The sequence below is a fragment of the Aotus nancymaae genome, unplaced genomic scaffold, assembly GCF_030222135.1.
Source record: "Aotus nancymaae isolate 86718 unplaced genomic scaffold, 86718_ANA_hifiasm-v0.15.2.pri h1tg000079l, whole genome shotgun sequence".
In the NCBI taxonomy this organism is placed as follows: Eukaryota; Metazoa; Chordata; class Mammalia; order Primates; family Aotidae; genus Aotus; species Aotus nancymaae.
Window position 1 is genome coordinate 837419 of NW_026988494.1, and position 22914 is coordinate 860332.

The following is a 22914-nucleotide window of genomic DNA, read 5'->3' on the forward strand; positions in this document are numbered from 1 at the left end:
TGGGATTACAAGCGTGCACTGCCACATCCAGTTAATTTTGTACTTTTAGTAGAGACAGGTTTTCACCATGTTGCCAAGGCTGGTCCGAACTCCTAACCTCAGGAGATCCACCTGCCTCAGCCTCCCAAAGTGCTGGGATTACAGATGTGAGCCACCATGCCCAGCCTGCTCAATGAATTTTGACAAATATATGCATCAGTTAACTACCACCTAAGACTATAGATCCTGTCCAAGGCCCCAGAAAATCCCCTTGTGCCCTTTCTGCTGTTTATTTTATTTTGTTATTTTTTAGAGATGGGGTCTCACTGTCACCCAGGCTGCAGTGTAGTGGCATGATCGTAGCTCACTGCAGCCTCCAGCTCCTGGGTTCAAGCAATCCTCCTGCCTCAGCCTCCTGAATGGCTGGGACTACAGGAGCGCACCACCATGCCTGGCTTGCTTTTTAAAATTTTTTTGTAGAGACAAGATCTTACTGTGCTGTCCAGACTGGTCTTAAACTCCTGACCTCAAGCAATCCTCCTGCCTTGGTCTCCCAAATTGCTGGAATTACAGGCCTGAGGCACCTCACTGAGCTACTGTTTAATGTTTAATCACATGCAGGTCTTACAGTGGTACTGAGCTCTGACCTCACTCGGAGCCCCCTGTCCTCCTTGTCACTCTGGGGCCCCCCACCCACTCAGGCTGCAGTTCTTCCCTCCCTTTAGCCACCCTCGCCACAGCCGGGTGAGGGAGCTGGGGCAGATTCCATTGTCTTCTTTTAAAAAGTTATCATCTTGAAGCTCAGAGGGGTCAAGTGATGTGCTTGTGGCCTCCCAGCCAGTAAGGAGTGGTGTGACAGTCAGACCCAACTCTTCCAGGCTTGTTCTCAGGGCTCTTTCCTCGGCCCTGGCTTTGTGCACGACACACACATGGCTGTTTTCAGGACAGCACAAAGCTACCGCTCTGCTGGGGCGAGCTGATCAGGATGTAGACCATCTGCAGGTCAAAGGAGCAGCTGCAAGGAGGCCGCCTTTGCCCAGGTCAGACGTGGCAGGTTCTAGCCTCCAGGTTGCGTCTCACGTAGGGGTCACTCCTGCCTAGAAAGCTTGTGATAGGTGTTCTCACCTCATCTCGCCCTTCTCTTTTGTGCCCCCAACACAAAAGAGAAGTGCAGAAGTCCTGAGACTTTAATATGTATCACAATCACCAGCAGCGGAGATAGTGATTCACCTCCCAGTTCTCAAACCAACTGCACTTTAGCAAAGGCTTGTGAGAGGAGCTCTCGATCCACCCCCCTCGGAGGAAGGAGGTAACATTCATTAGTTTCCATGATTCCACCCCAGCAACATTTCCTGGAAGACTCCCCTTCCTTAACATCTTTCTTCATTGTCTTAGCTATCTGCACAGCTCCTAGATTATTGGGTGCCTTTGGATCATGTCCATTATTCAACTCGTTTATCTAATCTCTGCTCCTTTCCTGATTTGTCTCTTAATCCCTAGATAGTTTTAAAGTTTGTGATCATTCAGCACATACCAAACATACCAAATATACATCCAAACACACCCTGTGCTGAAAAGCCCTTCGGCAGCTCCACTGAGTCAAGTCTGAAGTCCTTAAAGTGGGACCTAATTGTCTTCCCTGCCGGGGAGGGCATGGTGGCTCACACCTGCAATCCCAGCAATTTGGGAGGCTGAGGCGGGCGGATCACGAGGTCAGGAGTTCAAGACCAGACTGCCCAATATGGTGAAACCCCATCTCTACTAAAAAATACAAAAATTAGCTGGGCATGGTGGCTCATCCCTGTAATCCCAGCTACTTGGGAGGCTGAGGTAGGAGAATTACTTGAACTGGGTCCCAGGAGACAAAGGTTGCAGTGAGCCGAGATCGCACCACTGCACTCCAGCCTGGGCTACAGAGAGAGAATCCATCTCAAAAAAAAAAAAAAAGAGTCTTCCATGCTGGTGCCTGAGCCCTGCTCACCTTCCAGTTCTGTCATTTGTCCAACTTCCCGAAACATACCCTCTCCCTCCACCACTATTTTCCAACTGTTTTCCCACCTTCACGCATATGCAAGCTCTGCTCCCTTGGCCTGGAAAAGCCCTACTCTTGGGCCCATCTAGGAAATACCTTCTAATTTTCCAGGACTCAGATCAAAGGTCTCTTCCTTCAGAAAACATCTAAGCCTCTTCCCTGACACCCTAACAAACACCCCACAGCTCCAAAATGCATTGTTCTTTCTGTTTTTTTTTTTTTTTTAGAGATGGAGTCTGGAGTGCAGTTGCCTGATCTCGGCTCACTGCAACCTCCACCTCCCATGTTCAAATGATTCTCCTGCCTCAGCCTCCCGAGTAGCTGGGATTACAGGTGTGCGCCACCACGCCTAGCTAATTTTTGTATTTTTAGTAGAGACAGTGTTTCACCATGTTGACCAGAATGGTCTCGATCTCTTAACCTCGTGATCCATCCGCCTTGGCCTCCCAAAGTGCCAAGTGTGATTACAGGTGTGAGCCACTGTGCCTGGCCTCATTCCTTCTTTTTAGGCTCTGTCTCCTACCTCTAACTAAACCAGGAGCCCTGTATCTTCAGAACCTGCATAGGGTCTGGACACACACAGTGGGTACAGAGGGCAGGGCCTGGAGTCCACATTTTCCTGTTAAAATAGTATACCAGTTAAAGTGTTTACTGAGTATTTTCTCCGTGCCAGATACTGTTTTAACTACTTTTTTCCTATTAGACTTGTTTGTATAAAAATACCTTTTTATCTAACATTGGTTATTTAACGTGCCCTCATGTTTTAGGTTTCAGAGGATGCAATATAACTTTTCTTTTCTTTTTTTCAGCAGGGTCTCACTCTTTTGCCCAGACTGGAGTGCAGTGGCCTGAACACGGCTCACCGCAGCCTCAAATTCCTGGGCTCAAGCAATCCTTCCACTTTAGCCTCTGGAGTGGCTGGAATCACAGGCCCGCGCGCCACTATGCCAGGCTAATTTTTTTATTTTTTGTAGAGACGGGGTCTCCCTATGTTGCCCAGGCTGGTCTCAAACTCCTGGGCTCCAGTGATCCTCCTGCCCTGGCCTCCCAAAGTGCTGGGCTCACAGGCATAAGCCACCATACCTGGCCACAACATAGGTTTTAATTGTTGCATCTATAAGATTCAAAAAAAGCCACTGTCTCCGTTGACTGGGGGTTCCACTGGATTGCAAGCTGTATGGTGGACATCTCGGAATCACTCATCTGAGTGGGATTTTTTTCCATAGTTCCATTTATTGTAAGCTTTAAAATTGCTAATTGAATTATTTGAAGGGTGATTTAGCTTATTTTGTCAATCCCATTCCTATTATATCTAAACATGTAAATACAAGTCAATTGGAAAAATCATTCAAGATATACAAGTGATTCAATATAGAAAGTCTTTTAAAATTTATTTTAAAAGCAATCTCTCAGGACCATGTCTATTCCATTCCAGGCATTTAGCATGTCTCGTGGAAGGGCACTGTTTTTATAGAAAAGGGATTCACGTCCCCTAGATTTATGATGCAGGATAGAGTTGAGGGGTCTGAGTGCAGAAAGGGGACAAGCAGTTGAGCCCTCCAGCCTCCTCGTGATGACTGGTATGTGGTGGCATTTCTCAGGGGACAGTCAGCTTAAAGCCACCAAAATGTACTTCTTCATTCATTAATCTCCCAGGGTGGGAGTGGAGACAGGGAAATCCGCTCAAGATTGGCATGAAGTGCAATATGACTTTGCCTTCTTATAAGGAGCCATCCTTCACAGAAATTGCTTCCTTCAACCTTTCAAAGGATGACATGCTAGAAGACAGACAGCATCTGGCACAGACAGCACCCGCCTCAAACAGCGGCAAATCAAAGGGGATAACGATACACCGTATGGCGAATAACAGGTTCCTGTATCCTGAGCAGGCTGATGGCAGAGGGAAAAAACGGCCTGTGTGAGGCACAGTAAAAAAAGGGTCGGTGCACCCATGGACGTGTTAAAGAAGAGAGTGAGGACTATGGTGAGAATAATGCCATTCTGTCAGGTGAACTCGAGAGGCAGGCAGCTACCCTCCCACAGGGGCATGAGACACAGCTGTCTTTGACCCAGAGACCAGAAGAGAAGCTAGGAACAGAGATTCTCCCTTATTTTTATTTTATTATTATTATAGTTTGAGACAGGGTCTTGCACTGTTACCCAGGCTGGAGTCCAGTGGTGCGATCATGGCTCACTGCAGCCTCAATCCCCAGGGCTCAAGCAATCCTCCCACCTCAGCCCCCCAAGTAGCTGGGACTACAGGTGGGCACAGGCTAATTTTTTAAATTTTCTGTAGAGACAAGGTTTCACTATGTTGCCCATGCTGGTCTCAAACTCCTGGGCTCAAGCAATCCCCCGACCTTGGCCTCCCAAAGTGCTGGGATTACAGGTGGTAGCCACTGCGCCTGTCCAGAATCCCCCTTCTGAAAGTCACCAGCAACTAGTCAGGGCCATGAGTTCAAAATTGGCTTCTTCAGGGGGTTCTTAAGAGAGCAGGAGAAGAGGCTATTTATCTAGCATTAGATAAAAAGAGCTGAAGTTTGACTTCTTTTGTTTCAACCAACCCCTTTCTTATCCTCCCCCACCTCAAGGCTTTTCTTTCCCTTCTCAGGCTTACTCTCCTGATCTCTGCCCTTTGACCTGCTAAGGCAGGATCAGCTGCATGCCATTCACACTCTATGTAAAGTTAATCCTCTGGCATCTCCCACTATTCCCTTTCAGCTGTAACCCCGAATGAAAGGCTGTCATCTATTAAAGGAATTTCAGGTTGATCCTGAGGTATGTTTTCTTGGCAGACAAGAATCAAATTCTGGAGGTTCTGAGTGAAGCCTGCCTTGAGTATCTCATGCCACCCTTTTCCAGACCTTTCCAAGCCCCACTGGAAGTATTAATATCTAAGGACACAGCACCCAGAAATATCCCATGTGCTTCATTTATACATTCATCTTTTTCAAAGTCAGTTTTAATTTCTATCAAAGTTATACATGTGTGGTTTTTAATGGTTCCCAAACATGGCTAAAATTTAGACTCATCTGGGGGAACGTTTTAAAATCCTGAAGCTTAGACTTCCCTGAAGAACAACTAAGAGTCTGTTGGACAGATGGCCAGGGTACTGGTGTTTCTGAAGTCCCCTCGTGAGTCTCATATGCCGCAGTGATGTGAGCCATTGACTTAGATTTGAGGGAGATGGGCAGTTCTACAAAGCACATTCAAAACCAGACCGTGCTGGGTGGGTGGCTCACACCTGTAATCCTAGCACTTTGGGAGGCTGAGGCAGGAGGACTGCTTACGACCAGGAGTTTGAGATCAGCCTGGGAAACATAGCAGAACCTCATCTCTACAAAACATTTTTAAAAATTAGTGGGGTGTGGTGTATGCACCTTTATTCCCAGCAACTGCAGAGGCTGAGGCAGGAGGATCGCTTGAACCCAGGAGTTCAAGACTGTAGTGAGTTATGATCTTACCTGGGCAACAGAGTGAGACTGTCTCTCCGAAAAATGAAGAAAAAGAAAAAAACAGGCCAAACCAAACAGCGAAGACTTATCCTTTATTTCTTACTTCCCAGAAACAATAACTTTAACTCTCTGGAGTGATTTATATGGTATTTAATATTTACCCTCATATTTCTAATTACGTGCTTATATTGTGACTTCTTCAGTTTTTGGCTTTAATTATCTATTGACTTCCTGCAATGGAAAATAATAATTCACTCTTTTCTGGCATCCTCACCCCAGTCCCCAGACTCCCACTTCCCAGCCCCCATGTCAGTTCAACACAGTTATAATTTGGTTACATCAATATTCATACTAGGACTATCCTCTTCTTCGTTTGCTTAGTTTTCTGTATACTTGCCACTAATTCAACCCCAGGAGCTCCTCAAACTGTTCTCCTCCTAATAGGTTGAAATCTCTTGAGGGAATGACTCTCACTGCCCTGTGACTTCCAGCAGCCGCCTCCTCAGGTCATGGCAGGATGACAGCCCCTCACCACGAGTCTGGGAAATTCCACTCTTTCTTGTGTGGGATCCCCTGTCCTTCACATCTTTTTTTGGTTTTCTTCCTTGTTACATAGAGTCTGTCCTCCAGGAACTTCTGAGGACAGAGTATGGAAGAGTAAAGTGTTTGACACCTTGACTATCTGAAAACACATTATTCTGTCTGGCAGTTTGGCTGGATATAGAATTTTAGGCTGGAAATAATTCTCCCTCTGAATTTTGAAGGCATTACTTCATTGCATTCTGACTTTCTGAGTTGCTATTGAGAAATCCAGTGCCTTTTGACACTTGATAATTTGCATGAAACTTTTTTTTCTCTCTCTTTGAAAGCTTATTGGAGCTTTTCCTTCATCCCAATATTCTAAAATTTCATGATGATGTACTCGATGTAGTAACTCTGTTTTCATCCACCATGCCAAGCACTCAAGAAGTCCTTTTAATCAGGAATCACAAGCCCTAGCATCTGAGAAATTAAGTTGTTTCATTAACTATTTCCTTCTTCCGTTGACTCTCTTCCCTCTTTTTGGGCCTATTGTTTGGATATTAAATCCCCAGGATTTGTCTTCTAATTTTCTTATTTTTTCTCTCTTATTTTCCAATTCTTTCTTTTTTTATTCTACTTTCTGGGGGATTCTTCATCTCTATCAGCCAATTTTCTATTAAAATTTTCATCTCTAATGTGTGTTTTTAAATTCCTAAGATCTCCTTGTGACCTTAGCATGTCCCTTGTGTAGAGCACCATGTTGTTAAGAGTGAAATATCTTATCTCCTCGAGGACTTTGGAAACCACCCAGGGAGGGGGGCTATGCGTGGCTTTGCTGCTTAGATATGAAACCACCTCTGGGGCTCACACATACCTGGATAAGGTGACTAGAGCACCACATCCAAGGGACAAGGGGGAGACATAGACAAAGATAGTGCACAACCCAGAGAGATGCTGTCTCTCCTCACCATGAAGGATGCCTCACATCCACAGCACCGTCTGCCTCGTGTGACCCACCACCTGGTTTTGGTGGATGACAGTTCCCACCCTCACTTTCAGCAGCAAGAACAGCCATCACGTCTTCCCAGATCGACCCTGACTTTGGCTGGGCTGATGGCCATGTTGGCTGAACCAAGAGAAACCTTCACATTCCCAGATGTCCCAGAGCACCCCTCCCCATGAGGTCTGTGGTTGACCCCTCCTTCTCTTCCACTTATTCGAGCCCTCAACCCCCATCCCATCCAACACAACCTACATCCAAAAGTAGAGAAAGATATGGATAAAGAGGAGGGAGAGAAAAGGGGAGGGAGTAGGAAATATGTTTATTACTTTAGAGGAAAGGGAAAGGAGTTGGGAGAGTTCCTACCTAAAGGTGTCTGTGTTCTTGGGTGGATTAGAAGGACTGACGTGGCCGAAGGCTGATGGAATGAGGGCATAGAAGGTTCTGGGGAGTGTGGTGGAGATGACAAGTGATGAGGTGTCATCGTGAGGGAGGGGTGTTTGGGGAGGAAGGGAATGAAGGTAGGGGATGTATGATAAACTCCAAGTACAGGAAGTAAGGGAGGACTGAACAACATCATGCAGTTGAGAAGCAGATTCAGCAGGATGGGGAGTGGGAGGGAGAACGGTGTGCTAGGCTGAAGAATGGTCCCCCAAAACACATCCACATCCTCATCCCCGGACCCGATGAATGTCATCTTATTTGGCTAAAGAAGGACTTTGCAGATGTGATGAAAGATCTTGAAATGAGGAGATTATTTTGGAGGATCCAGGTGGGTCCTAAATGCAATCATAGGTGTCCTTATAGAGAAAGATTTGACACCAGAAGAAGAAAAGGCAAGGTAACCACAGAGGTAGAGATTGGAATGCTGAGGTCCCCAGCTGAGCAAGGCCAGCAGCCACTGGAAGTTGAAAGACACAAGATCCTCCCCTGCTGCCTTCAGAGGGAGTGAAGCACCGGGCCCTCCCAACCCCTGATCTCAGCTCAGCAATGCTGATTCTGGATTTTGTGTCTCCAGGACTATGAAAGCCTAGGTTTCTGTGATTTTAAGCCACCAAGCCAGTGGTAATTTGTTACATCAGCCACAGGAAACCAATACAGCAGGTTAGGAAGATAGGGCCGCAAAGGAGAGCACCAGTGTTCCACATCACACAGGAGAGTCACTCTGGGCGAGAATAAAGTACCACTTGTAGCCTTCTGCTTGCTGAAAGTGGAGTGGAAGTGAAGTGAAATTGAAATAAACATCATAAGCACTTATGTTGCGCTAACAACTGGCTGGGCATCCAAAATGCATTATCTCATTTAAATTTTATAACCACCTCTAAAGATAAGTTTTCTAATCCCATGTTTTTTTTGTAGGCAAGAAGATTAAAATGCAGAGTGATTAGGAACACAATGATTATGGAAATGGAATTTTGAAGTCCCATTCATCTATCTCCAGAGTGAGGCTTCTGTTCACACCATCAGGTGACTCTGAGGCTCAGATGTTGAATGAGCTTACAGCCTGGGCACCGAAAAGGATGGCAGAAGTTGGAGTGGGGAGGAGACTAATGTCTTTAATAAATGCTAAGCTCTTTGCCTGAACTTGAGACCCGCGTGTGTGTGTGTGTGTGTGTGTGTGTGTGTGTGCTTTGAAAGGATGGGAGGGGAGTCTTGAGTCCTTCACCTGAAAGGGTTTCAGAGACAGTGGTCAGGGCAAAACCAGGTCTGTTATGACAAGGAAGCAGATAGGATACATTCCAGAAAAGGCTAAGGATGCAGAGAAATTTCTTGGCTACGAAACGGGACATCGCCGGGGGTGTAGTGAAAGCCAGCAGAAAGGGGATCTTAGAGACAGACTCCCAGATCTAGCAAAATGGCCGAAGGGTGGCGTGGAAATCCTCCCTATAAACACATAGAAATGATATATATGATAAAAGATAAAAGAAAACTCTTAAAATGCATAAACAACAACAACAAAAAAACACAACCTAATTTAAAAATGGACAAAGGACTTGAATAGACATTTTCTCTAAAGAATATACACAGATGGCCAATAAGCATGTGGAAAGATACTAGACTAGTCATCAGAGAAATGCAAACTAAAACCACAGTGAGATACCACTTCATATCCATTAGAATGATTACTATCCAAAAAAAAGCCCCACAGAAAATAACGTGTTGGTGAGGACATGGAGAAATTGAAAACTGGAACCCTTGTACAGTCTTGGTGGGAATTTGAAATAGTGCAGCCGCTACGGAAAACAGTATGACAGTTCTTCAAAAAATTAAAAATAGAATTACTATATGATCCAGCAATTCCATTTCTGGATGGAATTTTCAATCCAAAAGGATTGAAAGCGGGGATTCAAAGAGGTATTTGTATACCATGTTGTAGAACAGCATTATCTGCAATAGCCAAAAAGTTAATGAACCCACGTGTTAATCAACAGAAGAATGAATGTACAAAATGTGGTATGTATGTATATGAAATGGACCATTATTCAGCCTTAAAAAGGAAAGAAATTCTAACATGTGCTGTAACATGGAGAAGACATTTTGCTGAGTGAAATAAGCCAATCACAAAAGGGCAAACACTGAATGACTAGGTACCAAGAGCACTCAAATACACAGAGACAGAAAGCCAGGGGCTGAGGGAAGGGAAATAGGAAGTCATCATTTAATGGTACAGAGTTTCAGTTTCGCCAGATGAGAGGAGTTCTGTGGCTCAATGGTGGTGATTGTTGCACCACCACATGAATGCACCTAATGCCACTGAACTGTACATTTAAAAATAGATGGTACTTTTTTTGAGGCGGGGGCTCACTCTGCCACCCAGGCTAAAGTACAGGGCATGATCACCACTCACTGCACTTCTTGACCTCCCGGGTTCAAGTGATCCTCCCCTCAGCCCCACAAGTAGCTAGGACTACAGGTATGTGCCACCAAGCCCGGCTAATTTTTAAATTTTTTGTAGAGATGGGGTCTCACTATGTTGCCCAGGCTGGTCTCAAACTCCTGGGCTGCCCTCCTCAACCTCCCAAAGTGCTGGGATTACAGGCGTGAGCTACCATGCCTGGCCCAGATGGTACATTTTATGTTATGTGTATCTTCACACAATTTTTGAAAATAAAATTAAATAAGTTAACAAATAATGAATGGATGAGCTTGCAAGGTGGAAAAGGAAGTCCCCAGATGCTGAAGTGAAGAGGAAGCTGAGAGCTGAAAACAGCGGGCTCCGCGGCTTATGTGGCTGTGGTCCTGGGGAGATGGTCAGGTCCAGTCATGGCCAAAGGCTTGGCTTTTAACACCCATGCAGGGACAGGAGATGAGGCCTCACGCCTGGATAAACTGATGGGTTGGAACTGAGTCCCCTACATAAAACCCAGATGCTCTGAGAAAAGCCACATCAATCCGGAAAGACACTAAGGAAGCTCATCTCTGCCCTGGCTCCAGCTGGGGGAAAGAGCAGACTCCTGTGATAAATCAAAACCCCAGCCTTGTTCCTGGCCCAAGTTTAGAGTCCAAATATCTACTATCTGCATCAGAAGGGTATACCCCAAGCCAAGAAATTAACATAACATTGGTCCTTAGCTCTAGGATTTGCCAGTGCCAAAGCCAATGCAGCCCTGCAGAGCTGGAGGACGACCTGAGCATGGAACACACAAAGGAAAGCGGCAGAGGACAGGCAGAGCCCTGAGAAGCCACATCCTGGCTTCTGAGCTGCTTTCCAAAGGCCCTGAGTTTGACAGAAATCCAAACATGTCTCATCTCAAGCGCTTTCCCCTTTAATTTTCAAATTGATGTATATTTTAAGAGAAATGTAATCCATGTGGCTCTGAATCATGTACAACAAACTCCTCTAACAGTCACTCCATGTTGGGAGCTTGGGGGCTTTTCATGAACTTGGAACAACTTGGTACAAGATGCTCTTTTTTAAAAAAAGGAAAAAACAGATTCTGTTTCCAGTGTCTATTTCTCCACTCCAGATCCAAGATCTTTGTCAGATGCTAGGAACCTGCTGCATGAGGGCTGTGCACTCCTCTTCCTCCTCTTCCTTGGTGGTCAGGGGGAACTCATCCAAGCCATGGGAGTGCAGGGCTTGGCACTGTCAAAGAAGCAGTGTGGTCTGTGAAGCTAGCACTACCAGGGCTTTCATTTGGTTCTCTTGCACAATGGCTGCATTTGAGGAGGGCTGGCAAACAGGACACCAGTTTCCAAGCCCTGCTTCCTTAGGTGGCCGAAGTGCTCCACCCAAATTCATTATACGGTGGCAAACCTCACAGCAGCTTGCTGGTGGTTCATACTCTCCTGCTAACTGAGAGCCTGGCTCCAAAAGACTCCAGGAGAGGCAGGTATTCAGCCAGGATGGGCTGTGCAGTATTTCCCTCCAATCCTTCTCCAGTTCTGCTGGCTGAGAGCACAAGGTCCCAGCTGACCCCACTGCTTCAGCAGTCCTGCGGTGTACCTCATTTCCAGGAATCCTACCCAGCCCTGGGGCCGAGTCTTGTCACGTATTTACCCACAGACTGGCTCCAACACGTAGAACCTCTGGAAAGAATGTCCAGGCTGGGATTTTGGACCCCACAGTTTTTACACTTCCTTTATAACTGGTAATGATATAGTTGTCTGTTTTCTTTTTTTCAGTGGCACAATCATAGCTCACTGCGGTCTCAAACTCTGGGCTCAAGCAATCCTTCCACCTCAGCCTCCTGAGCAGCTGGGACTATTGGCATGTGCCACCATCTAACTTAGCCCAGCTAAGTTCTTTTTTTTCAGAGATGGAGTCTTGCTCTGTCGCCCAGGCTGGAGTGCAGTGCCGCGATCTTAGCTCACTGCAGCCCCTACTTCCCGGGTTCCAATGATTCTCCTGCCTCAGCCTCCTGGATAGCTGGGATTACAGACACATGCCACTATGCCTGGCTAATTTTTGTATTTTTAGTAGAGATGGGGTTTCACCATGTTGGCCAGGATGGTCTTGAACTCCTGACCTCAAGCAATCCTCCTGCCTTGGCCTCCCAAAGTGCTAGGATTGCAGGCATGAGCCATCACACCCAGCCAGATGTCCCTTTAAAATTTATCTTCTGTCTTACTTTCACATTCTTGTTCATTTAACTTTTTAGCTGACTTTGTGCTGTGGCTGCAAAGGCCAATTAAAATGAAGAGTCAAACCTTTCCACGTAAAACCAATCATGGGAGCTAAAAAGCACCTCAGGGCTGGCGAGTTTTCCACATAATTTTCTCCCCTTCAGGGTTGGAGTGGCTCAAAGTAACTTGCTTTTGTAGCATAAGTTTAGGGGCGATCTTCCTCTCAGCAATCTCCCCTAGTGGGCTCTGCTATTCATCCTATTGCTGTTATTAGCAATCCCACCCGTGTTAAGATTATTGGCAGAGGAAAAGAAGGAAATTTGAAATACTCTTGGAAATTAAAGCACACCAAGTCCAAAGCAGCTCGAGGCAAATGAGTCAACTGGAGCAGGAAGTCCAGCGAGACAAGGCTTTAGGAGAAAGAATTCTGGGCTCGGAGTCCAAAGAAGAGGGGTTGAATTCTGACTCGACCCCTTTGTCTGCCTTACTGCTCTCATCTCTAAATGGGCAACAACTATCCCTGTCTCTTTATAAGGCTGTGATTAAGACTTAAAATGTTCTGGATGCGGTGGCTCATGCCTGAAATCCCAGCACTTTGAGAGGCTGAGACGGGCGGATCGCTTGAGTTCAAGACCAGCCTGGGCAACGTAGCAGAAACTCCGTCTCTACCAAAAATACAAAAAATTAGCTGGGCATGGTGATGAGCACCTGTAGTCCCAGCTACTTGGAAGGCATGATGCAGCCATATGGAAGATTAGGTGGGAGGATTGGTTGAGCCAGGAGGTAAAGGCTGCAGCGAGCTGAGATAGTGCCATTGCACTGCAGCCTGGGCAGAAGAGTGACACCCTGTCTCAAAGAAATTTAAAAAAAGATTTAAAATGTGTGTGGTTTGTGGGGTGCTCTGAGAGCATTTTCTGTAATGACTGAATGTCAGGACATCATGAGAGCAGTGAGCATGGGGGCAGGAAGGAGCTCCAGAATCTGCCAGAGCCCACGCTGTGCTGAGAGCCCTAATGAACTCCCTGAGGGCTGGCCTATTGAGACAGCAGGGACCCACCGGCCCCGTTAGGGGCCTGCACACCTCCACCACCCTCAAACATGAAAATAAAAGAAAGTCTTAAGTTTCTTTAAGGGAAATTCCAGGCACCGAGCTAGTCCTGAGAAGTAAATGAGCAACGTGCTAAACAAGAAGGTAATAGTAGCCTAAATGAATAGCAAGGACGCTAGAACTGTAGGATATTTGGTTCCCTGTGGCAACTAAACATAACATCTTTTTTTCCCTTTTTCTAATTTAATTTAATTTGAAGTTCCAGGGTACATGTGCAGGATGTGCAGGTTTGTTACACAGGTAAACGTGTGCCATGGTGGTTTGCTGTACCTATCAACCCATCACCTAGGTTTTATGCCCCGAATGCATTAGCTGTTTTTCCTGGAGCATTAGCTACTTTTCCCTCCCCTCAACACCCTTGACAGGCTCCCATGTGTGATGTTCCCTTCCCTGTGTCCATGTGTTCTCATTGTTGAGCTCCCACTTATAAGTGAGAACATGTGGTGTTTGGTTTTCTGTTCCTGTCCTAGTTTGCTGAGGATGATGGCTTCCAACTCCATCCAGGTCCCTGCAGAGGACATGATCTCTTTCTTTTTATGGCTGCGTAATATTTCATGGTGTACATGTACCCCGTTTTCTTTATCCAGTCTATCATTGATGGGCATTTGGTTGATTCCATGTCTTTGCTATTGTAAATAGTTCTGCGGTGAACATACACGTGCATGTATCTTTATAACAGAATGATTTATATTCCTTTGGGTATATACCTAGTAATGGGATTGCTGGGTCAAATGATATTTCAGGTTCTAGGTCTTTGAGGAATCACCACACCGTCTTCCACAATGGTTGAACTGATTTACATTCCCACCAACAGTGTGAAAGCATTCCTATCTCTCTATAGCCTCATCAGCATCTGTTGTTTCTTGACTTTTTAATAATTGCCGTTATGACTGGCATGAGATGGTATCTCTTTGCGGTTTTGATTTGCGTTTCTCTAAAGACCAGTGATAAACGTAACATCTTAACATACGTCTTTGAATTCTGTTTCAGAAACCTGGATCTCTGCCCAGTGGATCTACCACCATGTAGATCTCAGATAAGGGGAAACTGAGAACTGGAGTCAGACCATGGTTCTTTGTTCTAACTTTTTTTCTGAAGGACCTTGGGAGGGAGCCACACTCATGAACTGGAGCTAACATTCTGTTCTGCTGAGCCCAAATTTTAAAATAGAGCTTCTCTTCCTTATCCAATTGCTAATCAGAAAAATCTTTGAATCTACCTATGGGCTGTAAGCCCCCGCTTCAAGATATCCCACCCTTTTAGACCAAAACCAATGTGTAACCTCCATGTATTGATTTATGATTTTGACTGTAACTTCTAATTTCCTGAAATTTACCCCCGCCTTTAAAAACCCTTACCTGTGAGCCACTGAGGAGGTCAGATTTCAGAGTTGGCCGCCTGGGCCTCCTTGCTTTGGTCCCTGTAAATAAATGCCTTCCTTTCTTCCCCTGCAAACCTCAGTGTGGGTATCTGTTCTTATTGCATAGGCAAGCAGACCCCAGTTCAGTTCAGTTCAGTAACACTCTGAGTGCCCAAGGCATCTTGCTGATCAGCCAGCCTTCCCCATGATGATGCCTGAGAACTAAGAAAGGACTGAGTGTGTGTCCTTTCAACATCCTTCAATACCCAGAACCTGCCTGAAGCAGGCCATCAGCCCTGGGTTTCCTCAAATGTGGCCCATATGGGTCCATCCCCTATTTTGGCTCTTGGGTGAATGGCTTAGAGAGTGGGCTGGACTGTTGGAAGCTCCCGGGTGGCATTTTAATGAAGACTATGATACTTCAGGTGTAACTTTAATGACTCCTAGGAGGCTGGGTGTGGTGGCTCACATCTGTAATCCCAGCACTTTGGGAGGCCAAGGCGGGTGGATCTCTTGAGGCCAGGGGTTTGAGACCAGTCTAGCCAACACGGTGAAACCCTGTCTTTATTAAAGATACAGAAGTTAGCAGAGCGTGGTAGAGCATGCCTGTAATCCCAGCTACTCAGGTGGCAGAGGCAGGAGAATCACTTGAACCCGGGAGGTGAAGGTTGCAGTGAGCAAGATCGCACCACCTCACTCCAGCCTGGGCAACAGAGTGAGACTCTGTCTCGAAAAAAAAGAAAAAAGAAAACTTTTACTGACTCCTAGGAAAGCCTGCTCACCTCTGCTTTGGGCACCTTTCCTCTGGCTTCGTAAAAAATTGTTTATAAGGCCAGGCTCAAATAAAGTTAAACAGTACAGCAGGATCGTGATGGGTTATGAAAATCTCCAGTCTGTGAAACAAGCAGATTCTCCATAGCCCTTGGATCTGTCAGGATAGCGAATGTCCCCCATGAGTTATTTTTTCTATCTATTTTGGCGATTGTCCCCCAGATCAGGCCCCTGGAGTCTGCCGTGTGAGCCCCAGGCTGCAGCAGCAGGGGAATTTGTTTCACCTCCGGGCTTGGAAATCAGCCTGACTTTTGGGAGGGAGCCTAATTGATTCTACTGGCGGCAGCGCTGTGGTGAAGACCCCTGGAAAGAATGATGTTTGGGGCCAGGGTACCAGCGCTCAAGGCATACACACTTCCTTTAATTAACAAGAGCGCGATGCCAACAAACACACCAGCATATGGGAAGTGAAGGCGACTGCAAGCCAAGCCTCTTGACTTCCTCTGGGGGTGCCCTGCCAACTGGGATTATTCGTTTCCTCACAAAAAAGCCCCTGTGCTTGGTGGAGGGGCTCGACAGCGGGCGCTGGCAGTCCCCCAGGCTGGCGGCTCTGCCTGAGCCTGTCTTCCTGACTCTCTGGCAGGGCACACTTCTCTTGAGTAGCTAGTTTGAAGCAGTCAGAAAAGCCAGGACTCCTTTCCGGGGATTTCCTGGCCAAAAATGGTCGTCTTCCGCCTCTTTTTTTCTCTCTGTTGGTATATTTCAGGATGTTGGTTATGTCTATGGATAAACGTCATCTTGTTCTCACTCCAGAACTCCCAAAATCACCACCCACCTTCACCCAACAGGGTCTGCAACCGTCTCCTGCACCCATGAGGCTGGCCCAGGCTGAGTGGGGATGTCCAGGCTGACTCGCATGCAATGATAGTCTATTTTAAAATATGACACTTTACAAGTGTCTTTTGATTATTGATAATTGCAAACATTGCTTGAGAGAGTAATTCAATAAGCATATATGAAAAGTGTCTGTTGGCCAGGCGTGGTGGCTCACACCTGTAATCCTAACACTTTGAGAGGCCAAGGTGGGATGATCACGAGGTCAGGAAATCCAGACCATCCTGGCCAACATGGTGAAACCCCATCTCTACTAAAAATACAAAAATTAGTTGGTCTTGGTGATGCATGCCTGTGGTCCCAGCTACTCAACAGGCTGAGGCAGAGGAATCCCTTGAACATGGGAGGCAGACAGAGGTTACAGTGAGCCGAGATCGCGCCACCACACTCCAGCCTGGCAACAGAGCGAGATTCCATCTCAAAAAAAAAAAAAGTGTCAATGACGTGTCAGGCACGGTACTGGGTACCGAAGACACCAGGCACCTGGGGTGGAACCTCTTTCGGGGTAAAGAGGCAGAGGCAGGAATGGAGGGACCCGGACATGGTAAGGACCGTAATAGAGACGTGTTGAATGAGCTCAGTACAGAGCAGACGAACTATTTTGGCTGTGCACAGACCACAGGAAGCAGATTTAGACTTTTTAACTTGTCTTTAATCTACGTTTTTATGTAGATTCCCAGGCCTTTAAATCTTCTAAATCAGAATCCCAGGGAGGAAGGCCCCTAGGAAGATGTATTTTAACAAATTTCTCACATAATTCTCATTTACACCAAATTTTGAGAACCACTCTCCGATTAGAGGGTCGCTGTTCCTGGAAGAGCGCACAGAAGTGGTGACGCTTGAGGGGTTTGCTTCCTGTTTCTTAAGTAATAGTCTTTACTTAAATTTTTTTTCTTTTTCCTTTTTTTTTTTTTTTTTTTCCCCTGAGTTAGAGTCTCGCTCTGTCACCCAGGTTGGAGTGCAGTGGCGCGATCTCGGCTCACTGCAACCTCTGACTCCTGGGTTCAAGCAATTCTCCCACCTCAGCCTCCCAAGTAGCTGGGATTACAGGTGCACACCACCACACCTGGCTAATTTTTATATTTTTAGTAGAGACGAGGTTTCACCATGTTGGCCAGACTGGTCTCAAACTCCCGATCTCAAGGGATCTGCCCACCTCAGCCTCCCAAAGTGCTGGGATTACAGGAGTGAGCCACCGAGCCCAGCCTTTATTTGAATTTTGATTTTCCTTAAAATAAATTATTAGAGGGTATTCTATAATATATCATATATACAGGGATAAGTCCTAGTTTTGTGTGGGAAGCAGCTTATAAAATTTGGGTGGGCATTTTTTGATATTCATTTATTATTATTATTAATTGTGGTAAAATATACATCATATTAACTATTTATAAGTATTCTGCCCAACGGCCTTAAGTACATTCATAGTGTTATGCAACTATCACCACTACCCGTCCCCAGGACTCTTTTATTTTGCAAAACTGACACTCCATTCCATTAAACAATAACTCCTTATTTATCCCTTGCACCAGTTCCTGGCAACCACCATTCTACTTTCTGTCTCTGTTAATTTGACTACTCTAGTATGTCATATAAGTAGACTCACACAATATTTGTCTTTTTTGCAATTGACTTACTTCACTTAGCATAACATCCTCCAGGTTCATCCATGTTGTAACATGTCAGAATTTTTTTTAGAGGGTCTTACTCTGTCACCCCCAGACTGGAATGCAGTGGTGTGATCATAGCTCACTGTGATGTTGAACTCTTGTGCTCAAAGGATCCTCCTGCCTTAGCCTCAGAAAGCACTGGGTTTACAAGTGTGAGTCACTGCACCCAGACAGAATTTTCTTTCTCTTTAAGGGTCAGTTATATTTTATTGTTTGTATATAACACATTTTGCTTATCCATTCACCTGTTGATGGATGATTGGATTGCTTTCACCTTTTGACTATAGCGAATAATGCTGCTGTGAACGTGGGTCTACAAATATGTCTTCAAGACCCTGCTTTCAATTCTTTCACATATAAAGACAGAAGTGGAATTGCTGATCATATGGTAATTCTATTTTTAATTATTATTTTAGTAATTGCCACACTTTTCCATAGTGGTTGCACCATTTTACGTTCCCACCAACAGAGCACGGAGCTCCGGCTCCTCCACATCTTCACCAGCCTTGTTTTCTCTTTCTTCCTTTTTTCCTTCCTTCCTTCCTTTCTCTTTCTTTATCCCTTCCTTCCTCCCTCCCTTTCTTTCTTTCTTTTTTCTTTCTTCCTTTCTTCCTTCCTTTGTTCCTTTCTCCCCCTTCCCTCCTTCCTTCCTTGTAGCCTTCCTAATAGGTGTAAAGTGGTATCTCATTGTTTTGATTTTCATTTCCCTATTACTTAGTCATGTTGAGCATGTTATCATGTACTCATGGGTCATTTGTATGTCTTCTTTGGGATGACACTTGGGTTTTGAAAGATGAATAGGACCTTCTTCATTTGGTTGTTTTTTTTTTTTTTGGAACAGGTTCTTGCTCTGCCACCCAGGCTGGTGTGCCATGGCATAACCACAGCTTATTGTAGCCTCTGCCTCCCAGGCTCAAGTGATCCTCCAACCTCAACCCCCCCAGTAGCTGGGACTAGAGGAGCATGCCACCACATTCAGCTAATTTTATTCATTTTTTGTAGAGACAAAGTCTCACTGTGTTGCCCAGGCTGGTCTTGAACTCCTGCACTCAAGTGATCCTCCTGCCTCAGGCTCCCAAAATGCTGGTATTACTCAAAACTTGAACCACATGCCTGACCAAGGACTTTTAAGGGGAGAGATGGGAAAGGTGATATCAAGCAGAAGGAATAAAGTAACAAACATCTTAAGGGTAGGAAAGAGTGTGTTGCGAGACTGGAGCACTTCCAGGGAGGAGGCGCAGATGGAAGTCAGGCTGGGAAGTCTCTTATGTGTCATGGAGTGGACATTGGTTGATTCTTTGACCACCCACCTATTCACCACCAAATGGCATCTACAGGTTAGGTACTTGTCACAGGTCAGACCAGACTAAGAATGCCAGATTCTCTCTCCTGGAGCTTTGAAGATAGAGTGAAACGAAGCAAGACACGTACACAAAAAAGTTCAGCGAGCACTCCTTCCAGCACAGGGCCTCGTCAAAATCTCTCTAATTCATTCCCTTTTCCTTAAGTGAGGTACAATTGGTTTTTGTTGTTTGCAACCAGAAAGCATCAACTGACATGAATATGAAGGGAAGCACAGTGGGCAATGGAGTCCTTCATGCTTATCATGTGTCAGGAACTTGCATACGTTCATTTAATTTCTTTTCTTCATGCTTTCTACTATTTTGCAGACATAACATTTAATTGTCTTAGGTGGGTCTGTGTCTTCCCAAATAAATCATTTTCTCTGTTCTTAGTCTTGGGGTTTCTAGAATCAGAAGAGAGACACTACTTACTTGAGGCATTGACAATTGCTTTTGCCTGGCTAATGACTGAGAAAGGATGTAGAAGGCTTCTTTGTTGAGAGCTTTAGTGCAGTGGAGGAATATCTAAAAGTGACCTGCAGATATGAACTTGCCATATTTCTATCAAGTAATGAGGACATGAAGAGTGTGTTCAGAAGTGCTGTGAGAAAGAGAGGGATTGACAGCTCTGACAATACCTGAAAGAATAGGCTGACTTTTTCAAAAGGATTTTGGTAAACCTACAAGAAAAAAAAATAAAACATGGCAACAGAAAAAAAAAAAAAGAGTTCACTAGAAGCAGAAAGAAAACACTATTTTATAAAGAGAAGACCAATCACCTGAGGACAGAATTGAAGAATGACTGTCACGCCTGATGTGGATGAAAAGAGAGAGGTCAGAGTATCTAAGAAGTTGTTCAATAACTGCTGCTTAAAACACACATATACCCGGTAACAGTAAGGTCATTACTATTAAGAAAGAGGATCATCTAATACATACACTCTCTCTAACACCACTACCACATACAGGAGATATTCATGTGTTTATAAAAATATATATACACTCACTCAACAATTATTCGAGGCACACCTACTATGTGCCAGTCTCTATAGCAGGCAAGCACTATTATTTCATTTTACAGAAGAGATCACTAAGGCTTAGAGAACTTAATAAGTGCTGGAACCAGAACTCAAGCCAGGGTCTTTACACCATGTGAGTAAAGCCTATTTTGATTTTTCCATATTGGAAGTAGAAGAACTCTGTCCACCATGCCGAATGTTTTTGAGCAACGGTATTACCTTATCAGATCTTTGCCTTGGAATGATAACTCTGATCCCCAGGTATAAAGCAGCTGTGATAAGCCAGGCAAGAAATGACAAAAGCCCAAACTAAAGCAATTGCAGGGGGGATGGAGGATAGGAGAAGGGTTGGAAAAATAGAGGGTTCTCTACAAGACTCAGTGACAGAATAAGGAGATGGAGATTTGTGAGGGCTCCAAAACAATTCCCTCCCATGGCTTTAAAACAGCTAAGCGGTGGTCTTGCCTCTCACCAAAACAGAGAATACTGAGAGGAGAAGCCAACTGTGCTCCCATGAAGGCAGAGTGTCCATGACACAGGACCATGGCTCTCCTCTTCCCAACAGTCCACTAGTGTTTTCCAGCCTGGTTATCTGCCATCCTCTCAGAGTGTCACACAGCCCAGTCACTTTGAGAATATCACTGGTTCTCAACTTTGGCCAAAAGAAAACTGTGTGTTCAGCAAGTGCTTCACCAATGGCAGGATTTCACCATAGTGTCTGTGGGCAGCTTCACAATTTCTGATTCAGACCATTCTTGCAACTGCAAAAGCCACTGAAAGGTCTCTGAATGAACATCTCATATTTTCATGTTCACTACTGCAGGGAAGGTAGAGATGCCATTCAATCCTTGGCAGATTTTTTTTTCCAGTTTGTGGTTTTCACAAACCACATAGAAGACTACACATCCTGTCCAATCAGCAGGCTGAAGACTCATGCTTGTACAGTACACAGTGGTGCTGTGTGATGTATCCACAGCCAGGGAAGTCTCTGACTACTCCTGAAAACCCAGTGTGACAGCAGCGGCTGCTCTGATTTCTGAGAGAAGTTTTGATGGTCCTGAATTTGAAAGAGCTGGTATGAATTTGATCCGGGTTGAAGAGTGTTGGAACCAGGTGTCCTCATTCTACTGAACCTGAAGAAAATAAAGCACTGCCTGAGCTGCAGACCAGAGTACAGAGTTGGGGCTGCCCAGTAAAGAAGAGTGCTCAGTGATAGCAGCTTGAAACAACAAATGTATATTACTTCACATAGTTCCTGTGGGTCAGGAGCCCAGGAGCAGCTTAGCTGGGTGGTTCTGATTCGAGGTCTCACATGAGGTCGCAGTCAAGCTGCAGTCATCTGATGGCTTGACTGGGGCTGGAGGATCCAATTCCAAGCTCACTCACATGTCTGTAGGTAGAAGTCTCAGTTCCTTGCCATGTGGGCTTCTCTACATAGCTTCTTTCCATTGGGCTGCACAGAGCATCTGGCTTTGCCCAGTGCAGGAGAGAAAGACAGAGAGGCACAGAGACAAAGACAGACTCAGATCTCGGTGGAAGCCACAGTATCTTTTATAACCTAATCTCAGAAGTGGCCTAACAATATTTCTGCCATATTCTAATTGGTCGTACAGACCATCCCTGGCACGATGTGAGAGAGAATCACACAAGAGTGTGAATGCCAGGAGGCAGAGATCCCCAGAGCCATGTTGGAGGATGGCTACCATGCTGTGAAAGTTTTGATGAGCACTCCATCCTGTAGAGCATCTGGTAAACAGCCAGAAGGAAAAGACAATTCAATCTACAAGGCTTACATTTAGTTTAGTTTTTTTTTCCAACTTTATTACAGTATAGGAAACTTTGCACAGTTTGTGTTGCCTGCATTTTGATCTCCAGTGGACCCAGCATTTCCAGCCCACTCCATTCATGAACCTTCTGTGTATAGTGCCAGCCCTCTAAATGCAACTTCCACTGCACTTAGAACCAACACTACATATAGTTCAGCACTTTATCACTTTTTTATTGTTCCGCATGTACTTATATGGCTCCCCCAACTAGACTGTAGGCTCTTTATGAGAAGGGACCATATGTCTTCTTTTTATTTGTAAGGGACCACAGCAGCAAACCCTCTGCTAGACACATGGTGGTTGTTTAATCAAGAGTTATTCACTAACTGATTGACTTTGAGGCCCTCCTTAAATCCTCCTTTATATAGTTTGGGCTTTTGAGAGGTCAGCAAGAAAAAAGCTTGGTCAGATGAATCACCACTCAAGTCCAGAGCAAAACTCCATAGGCAGCTGCTGATCCCAGCTTGGGGAAGAAGGCTGGCTCTTAGGTTGAGGCTCAGAGGCTGCCTGCTGCATTTGTTGGGGCTAATGATGCAACCTTTCTTGCACTGAGCTGCCCACTAACTCATAAGGCTGTTGGAAACCTTGTTCCTGTACACCCTGGGCTGGTTGTGTGCATTTGGCCAAGTGAACACTAATGCTTCAAGAGGAAATGGTTCCTAACATGCTGAAATTTCTTTTAAATCTCTCCAGCATTTGTAAAATGGTTCTGACATGGGAAGCAAGTCTGCTCTGCAGAGCAGAAGTGCCACTGGCTTGTACAATGTCATACACACCAGTAAGTCAGAGGGTTCTGATTCTCGTCTGCTCCCTAGCACCAAATCATACAACCATCAGTGATTTGTGATGCTGTATTCAGCCCAGTGCT